Raw genomic sequence first — 9,290 nt, 5'->3', positions numbered from 1 at the left:
AATTAAAAATAAAATAAAATAAAATAAAATAAAATAAATAAATAAATAAATAAAAAATAAAGACAAGCATAGGAAATCACAAGGGTATTGTCTGGGGAAGTGATAAGTGTTCATGAAATCTTCACAATTTATGTTCTTCTGCCGCGGCTTCAGCAGGTCCCTCCGTTTGGGGTCCCTGAATTCTCGCAACAGTCAGCTAAGATGGTTTTCTTTAAAGATGTATGTCTGTGGGTAGAGTAGGGCAATTGTGTTTCATTCTTCTTCTCAGGTGCCAGAATAGAGAGGCAGCAGCTTTCCACAATATGTGGTTCCTGTAGAGATGGTAAGAAAACAAGCCCAACAGTGAAAGCACATTTCAAACTTCTGCATGAGTTCTGTGCCACACTGGCCCATTCATCAATGCAAGTCACAATGGTCACACTGTACGTCAAGGGGAGAGAAGTATTCCCCAGCTACAGTGAAGCCATGGCATGTCAGCAGATGTATAATCCTACTCTCATAGTCACTGATTCCCTCTTTCCAGTTATAGGAACTATGGATGACTGATTCTTCCTCTTCATTTATAGATTGGGAAAACTGAGACCTCAGGAGTTTTAGCCTGCCAAAACATTGTTTTACTGACTTTTAAGTTGATTTTTTTGTTTGTTACAAGATTACCATGTAATTGCAATCAATGTAGAGCAAATAATTCCAACTTTCTCTAGTCATACATTAGACTTCATAAAAGCATGACTAAAGTAAGGAATTTAACTCATATCTTGACAATTAATTTACCACAAATGAAAGTTATATACAATAGCTAGGATAGAAAGAACCTATTATCAAATTCTTACCATTTTATTTCAAACATACATTTTATTAATTAAGTAGTTTCTGGCACAATTTTCCACTTGCACTCCTACAATCAAGCTAACTCAATGTATGTACCTGTTGAAACACACATTGCTGGTATATCATTTAAGTTACACATGTCACTATGTACTTCTTCCTCGGTATTTAAAAATCAGAACAGAGGAGGAAAGAGACATTAATAAAATAACAATTGGAAGGGAAATACAAAGTGTATCTAATCCAAAAGGTCTAATTGAAAATTCATAATTTTGACTGTTTTCTGTTTTTTTTTTTTTTAATTTTAGGTTGTTTCTATTCTGTATTTTTTATTGAAGATAACTTGCAGAGTTTCTGATGCATTTCAAATCATGCCAATTTATTCTAGCAAATGTACTTTGGTACATTTGCCACATATGTGGTCTTTTGATTGAACCTGGCTGCATACCAGCTCTATCACAGAGCTCAAACCTGACCAATTACTGAGTCACAGCATCCAATCCCATTACTCAAAAACTAGGTTACTTGAAAGTACCATTTTAAAGCCTGTGCATCTAGGAACCTCCCTCATTGCAGAATATAAGATTTTGAAGTTAAAGATCCAATGACCAGGCCAGGCGCGGTGGCTCATGCCTGTAATCCCAGCACTTTGGGAGGCCGAGGCAGGTGGATCACAAGGTCAAGAGATAGAGACCATCCTGGTCAACATGGTGAAACTCTGTCTCTACTTAAAAATATAAAAATTAGCTGGGTGTGGTGGCACACACTTGTAGTCCCAGCTACTCACTCAGCTGAGGCAGGAGAATCACTTGAAGCCAGGAGGCAGAGGTTGCAGTGAGTCCACATCGTGCCATTGCATTCCAGCCTGGTGACAGAGCGAGACTCCATCTCAAAAATAATAATAATACAATGACCAACTCCTTAGTGTGTCATGTCTTAAAATCAGATGTCTTATTTTAAACCCCAGACCTGCCATTGAGTGAGCTGCCATGCAACCTCTTTTGATCCTAGTTATTTCTTAGGCACGATAGGATAAGACCTGTATGGTAATATTTCTTTTTTAAAAAACAACAACAACAACAACAACAACAACAAATCAGGTTACAGGCTAGCATATATTAAGTAATAAAATGTTTTACAATATATACATGTGCATATAACCATATAAATACGGAGTATATACATATGCAGACACATGCATAGAAAATCTATCTGTGAATAGTGGAATTATAGCTGATTACTTACTCTCTAAACTTAACTTTTATCCTGTTAAAACATATTACTTTACCAAACCAAGAAATAAAAACATTTTCATCCCCAAAGCAAACATATTTAGCAGTTTCTAGATTACTATATTTACATGTTCAAATGTCAGAAGTGACTCCAGGGAAATCATTGAATTGTTAAATGTAGAAAAAGTCAGAATATTGTTTTGATATCTTCTCTAAGAATATCTGAAGAAACCAGAGAGAATCTTTCCTCAGTCAGCGGTAAATGAGAGTATCTCCCAACTCATGTATCATGACTTTTGTTAGAAATTAGCTGCACACAGGTGATACTGTTCTATGTAGGAAGTCCAGGCTTGACCACACATCCCAAAAATGGTGTGTTGTAGTCAAATGGTACAAGGCAATACTTTTATTTTGCTTTACTGTATTCATCTGTTCTTATGCTGCTAATAACGACATACCTGAGACTGGGTAATTTATAAAGGAAAAAGGTTTAATTGACTCATAGTTCCACATGGCTTGGGAGGTCTCACAATCATGGTGGAAGGCAAAGGAGGAGCAAAAGTAATGTATTGCTTAGTAGCAGGCAAGAGAGTACATACTAGGGAACTGCCCTTTTATAAAACCATCAGTTCTCACGAGACTCATTCACTGTCACGAGAAGAGCACAGGTGAAACACACCCACATCATTTAATTACCTCCTACAGGGTCCCTCCCACAACACATGGGAATTATGGGAGCTACAATTCAAGATGAGGTTTGGGTGGGGACACAGCCAAACCATATCATTTACATAAGTCGGTTATGGAGTTCTCAATAGGTCATGTCCAATTTTATATCTCCAGCACTTAGAAAATCACCCCTGAAATCCATGCTCAGAAATGTTTATTCAATGAATAACACTAGGTGTTCTAGGAAGGAGCATGGACAGTGCTTGGTCCTATCCTTGTTCTTACACTTAGTCACTGTCAAATTAGAATAGAGTAGCTGATCTTCCTCACTGAATAGATATAAGTGAGCCTTATTTAACCAAGTTATTTAGGTAGTTGCATTCAATGAATTTTCTCTTGCCCTTAATTTTACATCTATGTAATGCAGATGGCAAATCCTTAGGCTTCTTGAAATGATTAAACTAAATTGCACATATGCAGCATGTAAGGTAGTGTTGCCAATTATTAATAAATATTTTACAATTATTTACACTCACTGTTATTACTCTTGTCTCTTGGAGCAATTTTCCCCCTGATTTCTAAGTTAATGTTCATTGAGATTGAATGTGCCTCCTTTCACAGATATATGATAAAGAGTCTTAGAGGTTTAGCTCTTCTGCAGGGCAGAGGCCCCAAATCATAAATTTCCCACAGTGATGGAAATGAGAGACTCTGACATTATGAGCATTCTTCTGTACTATACTACAACCAAGAGAAATGCCAGACAATTTCCTGGATAGTCCATAGGTCTATATTAACTCCTTTCAATAACTTGCTGCTGATTATGAAGTTTTATTTAACCAAAAACTTCAAAATAGGAATATACACCTTTCTGATGTATGTCAATGACTCAGAAAGGGTGTCCATTTCTCTTCACATTTTCAAGGTCATCAGAAAATATGGAAAACTTAAATTTGTTTATTGTTGATTTTCCCAGGACTCAGGTCTTGGTGGTTTTGGAAGGGATAATGGGAAATTAAAACATCAATATACCCACCATATTTTTCTTAGTCCTAAACAAATGAAAATAGTATTTCCCAAGATGTTTCTTCAGTCTTGAATTGGTTTCTTTGTGTAGCTCAATCTCAGCTGTGTTATGGAGGGAGACTAGAGATGCACTGAGTCTGCTGAAGTGCTATTGGTTTTAATATGGATATGAATGAAGATGGAAGTTTTTTTTTTTTACCTCCTACTATGTACTTCACATATATAGATTCATTTAGTTTCCACAAAATTTTATCAAGAAGTACTAAAATTTTAATTTACTGATGAGGAAACTGATGCACAAACAAATTAAACAACTTATCCAGTTTCACAGCTAGTAAGTAATAGAACTGACATTTGAAACTTGTCATTTTGATTTTAATCCCTGTGTTTATCCCCTTTACCAAACTGCTTTTAAAGATGGAAGGAAAGGCCGGGTGCAGTGGCTCATACCTGTAATCCAAGTTCTTTGCAAGGCCGAGGTGGGCAGATCACTTGAGGTCAGGAGTTCGAGACCAGCTTGGCCAACATGGCAAAACCGTGTCTCTACTAAAAATACAAAAAGTAGCCGGGCATAGTGGTGGGCGCCTGTAGTCCCAGCTACTTGGGAGGCTAAGGCCGGAGAATTGCTTGAGCCTGGTAGGTAGAGGTTGCGGTGGGCCAAGATCGTGCCTCTGCACTCCAGCCTGGGCAACAGAGTGAGACTCCATCTCAAAAAATAATAATAGTAATAAAATAAAAAATAAAAAAAAGGAAAAACATAAAAATAGTCCATGTAATCCAGTCTATATGACAGCAGAATATTAGTAAAATGCCATTGACTTATCCACTCTGCATTGTTTTCTAAGCGTATTTTATTTATCAGTTCATTTTTTTTTTTTTAATTTTTGTATTTCAATAGCATTAGGAGATTTTGGTTTTTGGTTACAAGGATAAATTGTATAATGGTGAAATCTGAGATTTCAGTGTATCTATTACCTGAATAGTGTACATTGTACCCAGTATGTAGTTTTTCATCTCTCATGCCCCTGCCACCATCACCAATTCTGAATCTTCAATGTTCATTATACCACTCTGTATGCCTTTGTGTAGCCATGGTTCAGCTCACACTGGTAAGTGAGAACATTTGGTATTTAGTTTTCCATTCTTGAGTTCCCTCACTTGATAACGGCCTTCAATTCCATCCAAGTTGCCCCAAAATACATTATTTAGCTCTTTTTTATTGCTAAGTAGTATCCATGATACATATGGATATATCACATTTTATCTACTCTTCAGCTGAGCACTTAGGTTGTTGATTCCATATCTTTGCAATTGTGAATTGTTCTGCAATAAACATACATATGCAGGTGTCTTTTTATATAATGACTTATTTTCCTTTGGGTAGATATCCAGTAGTGGGTATTGCTGGTTAGAATGGCAGATTTACTTTTAGTTATTTAAGAAATCTTCATACTGTTTTCCACAGGGGTTGTACTAATTCACAATCACTCTAGCAATGTATAAGCATTCCCTTCACATCATATCTGCTACAACATCTATTGTTTTGTGACTTTTTAATAATGGTCAGTCTGGCTGGTGTAAAGTGGTATCTTATTGTGGTTTTAATTTGCATTTTCCTGATGATCAGGAATGTTGAACATTTTTTCACATATCTCTTGGCCATTTCTATATCTCTTTTGAAAATGTCTATTCACGTCATTTGTCCACTTTTTAATGAGATTATTTGGTTGTTTTTCTTACTAATTAAACTGAGTTCCTTGTAGATTCTGGGTATTAGCCCTTTGTCTGATGCATAGTTTGCAAATATTTTCTCCCATTCTTCAGGTGGTTTGTTTATTCTGTTGATTATTTCTTTTGCTGTGCTGCAGCTTCGTGTGTTTAAAATTTTTACTATTTTTCTGATTAACTCTTGGCCTGATTATGGGAAAACTAGGTGGTCACTAGGAATGAATAATAAAACACTAGCATCAGTGAATCCTTACAGTGCTCCCCAGGTAATTAATTTCATAGAATGTTGCTTTCAAGGGAATATTCTGTGACATTAATACATCCTTACTCTTGATCACTGCCATTCCTGTAAATAATTCCTGAGTTATGCAAGCTATAGGTTAAGCATGCCTTAACAATCCTCTATAATAAAAGTTAAAACAACAGAAAAATGACTGTATCAGTCTGTTTTCATGCTGCTGATAAAGACATACCTGAGACTGGGCAATTTAAAAAACAAGGAGGTTTAATTGGGCTTACAGTTCCACATGACTGCACAGGCCTCACAATCATGGTGGAAGGCAAGGGGGAGCAAATCACATCTTACATGGACGGTGGCAGGCAAAAAGAGACAGAATTTGTGCAAGGGAACTCCTCTTTTTAAAACCATCAGATCTCGTGAGACCTATTCACTATCATGGGAACAGCATGGGAAACACTTGCCCCATGATTCCGTGACCTCCCACCGGGTTCCTCTCACAATATATGGGAACTCAAGATGAGATTTGGGTGGAGACACAGCCAAACTCTATCAATGACATATAACACTTATGAAATCTGTAAATGGAACTAAAAACAGTGCAATATTATTGTAAGTTCCCTTTTCTAACCCACAATAGGGATAAGACTTTCTAGTGACTGAAATGCTCCATTGTCTCATCTAGCTCACCTTTTCCAAGTTTAAGTACACCTTTAAAGTGAAATTTGTAATCAGAAGGTCGTTTGAAGATTATGGAAATAGCCAACCTACAGTAGGTTGTCCAGAGATAAAGCACATTTGATAGGACCAAGAGAATATTTTATTCCCCTATAGTAGATTGTATTTGTTCAGAATAAAAAAAAAGTTGGATTAGCAGAACTGTCTCTCTTTCCCCTGGACAAGCATTGGATATAAATTTCCACTGTCTAAATCAGTAATAAACTCAATCCTTTCAAAAGTATTTAACTGTGTTCACAGTGACCTACTTGTGAAAATCTGCTTAGATTTGTGATATATTCCCTGATGTAACACAGAAGGCTTAATTTCCCTTAACTTTTTTCTATTTATTCATCCAACCATTAACTTTTTTATTCATTCATCACATTTATTGTAAACAACTTCCATGTGAACTCAATTTAGATGGTCTTACTTCTGTGTCTTCTATATGCCTAGTATTCTCTGAACTATTAACTAGTGGAGCCCACTATGTTTCCAGACTTATGCTAGGTGCTAGTGCCTTTACAGCAGCCAGCAGCCTAATGGGATTTATTAACATAAAATTACAAGTGTGGGATATGAACGCTGCCTTCAAGAATTTCAAGCATTGTGTACTATAATCCTTGGCATTGTCACATCTCTTAACTTTAGGGATTATTTGAAAATCCTTCACTCCCATCCTGAATCTCTAATGACATTTCATTTTCCTCTCCCAGTACTGCTAAGTGCATGACTTCTGTTTCCCTTGACAGATCCAATTTCACCCTTGTCCACCAATGCTCTGTTTTCCAAGAGGCTGACATAAATGGATCAATAAGCTCCCTTTACCCTATGCCTTCAAACTGGGTTTAGCCAATAGAAAACTTTTGGCAAGAGGGTTAAGAAAGGGAGAAGAGTAAAAATGGGTTATATAAGTTCTTCACTCCTTATCAGCAGCATCAACATTGGCTGACCGCATTTCTAACTGAAGACCATAGCTTTTGCAATGAAGCCCTCTTCACACAACTCCCTTTTTCCAGGATTTAACTATTTCCACCTCTCCCACCATTAGCCTAGAGGTGAGAGGATATCTCTCTTCCCCTGTTAATTGCTATAATAATTCTGTTACTTTTATTTTTTCAGTTATGTTTTTTCCAAATCGTTGTAGAGTTCATTTATTAAATTCTCTTTAAATCACTCATTTTGAACATGCTCTCTGTTTTTTGTCAGATTTATGAATAATACAAATTCCCTTTTCTTTTTTTGGTCATGTATTTTCAATGTGTTTATCAAAAGAAAGTTGCTTTTGATATTTTAAACATTTTATTTTACCTAATCAGTTCCATAAACCTTAATTGAATGCCTACTATATGCTTGATGCTATGCTAAATGCTAAGGATACAAAGATGTATAACACACGGATTATGCCGTGAGGGAAATTCATCAAGCAGCAAAGGATATATAAATGCTGTGACAATATAGTTTATCATTTGAACTGGGACATTTTTGTGTAAGAAAGAGATCACTACTAATAATTACCCTAGGGCACTGACCTAAACCAATTGTCTTAGGAAAACTAAATGTAAGATATCATTGGGTTACCTATAATGATTAATTGGATTAAGGTATAAACAGACTCATGGAATGTCATCTAGATGACTAGAATTGGAAATATAAAGTTAAATATAAAGAAGTATTTTCCCTGTAGGAGTTTACAGATTATGAAATCCAACAATTAATTTTAACCAATGTGATAAGTGTTTGCAAATAAGTTGACATTCGAATAGGCTGAAAAATTTAAGGAAAAAATAGTATTTATAGGGCATTGACACCACCTTCTCGCAGTGAAAAATGGGAAGGTCTCCATACTGATGTCATTTTCATAATCAGAAATGTTACAAATACTTTTGCAAACTGAAGAAAATAGATTGCCAGAGTAAGCATTTTTGGAATAGTGATGACAATTTTAAGAAAATAGAGACAATGAGGTAGCAATAATCAAGGTGTTCAGATTTGGCAAGACCCTACCTTGCATGGTGTCACCAGCAATTACTGTCAAATTGGCCTAGAATAAAAGTATCTTAGGGGAGATTCTGCACAGGAAATTGTTCTGAAAGCACTCTCTATCGAGGAGATAAAATATATATAAATAGCTGGGATAGTGGTGGTGGAGATTTGTTAACTCTTAACAGCATTCATGGTGTTGCATTTCCCTTAATGGCCATTTTGAAACTTCTACAAAAACAAGGCCGAGTGCAGTGGCTCACGCATGTAATCACAGCACTTTGGGAGGAGGAGGCAGGTGGACCACCTGAGGTCAGGAGTTCGAGATCAGCTTGGCCAACACAGTGAAACCCCGTTTCCACTAAAAATACGAAAATTAGCTTTGTGGGGTCAGGTGCCTGTACTCCCAGCTACATCGGAGGCTGAGGCAAGAGAATTGCTTGAACCCGGGAGGTGGAGGTTACAGTGAGCTGAGATTGCACCACTGCACTCCAGCCTGGGCATCAAGAGTGAAATTCCATTTCAAAAAAAAAGTGATTAATAATGGTTATTTTCCCTTTTTCCTAAAGAATTTAAGTAAAAATTGATGTTTTACTGACATGTTTAGAAGCTTTTATTTCATATTATACCACATTTATTATTTCTACAAGAATTTTAGGAAGTGAGGCAATGGCACTAATGGAGATTTGACTCTGTTTCAGACATAGTTTATACTACCAAGGCAATTCTTAGGATTTAATGTCTAGTCACTAATTTACATGAAGAGATAGAATCTACTCTCAGTGATAAAATGACAGTGGCGGGTTATCAACAATGATCCTTAGCAATCAGTAAACCATAAACCAAACTCCAGACTAGGAGTCTAAGAA

This window comes from Rhinopithecus bieti, unplaced genomic scaffold (genome assembly GCF_001698545.2).
Source record: "Rhinopithecus bieti isolate Rb0 unplaced genomic scaffold, ASM169854v2 scaffold_1060, whole genome shotgun sequence".
Classification (NCBI taxonomy): Eukaryota; Metazoa; Chordata; class Mammalia; order Primates; family Cercopithecidae; genus Rhinopithecus; species Rhinopithecus bieti.
The sequence above is the reverse complement of the archived record's forward strand: the minus strand, read 5'-3'. Positions refer to the sequence as shown.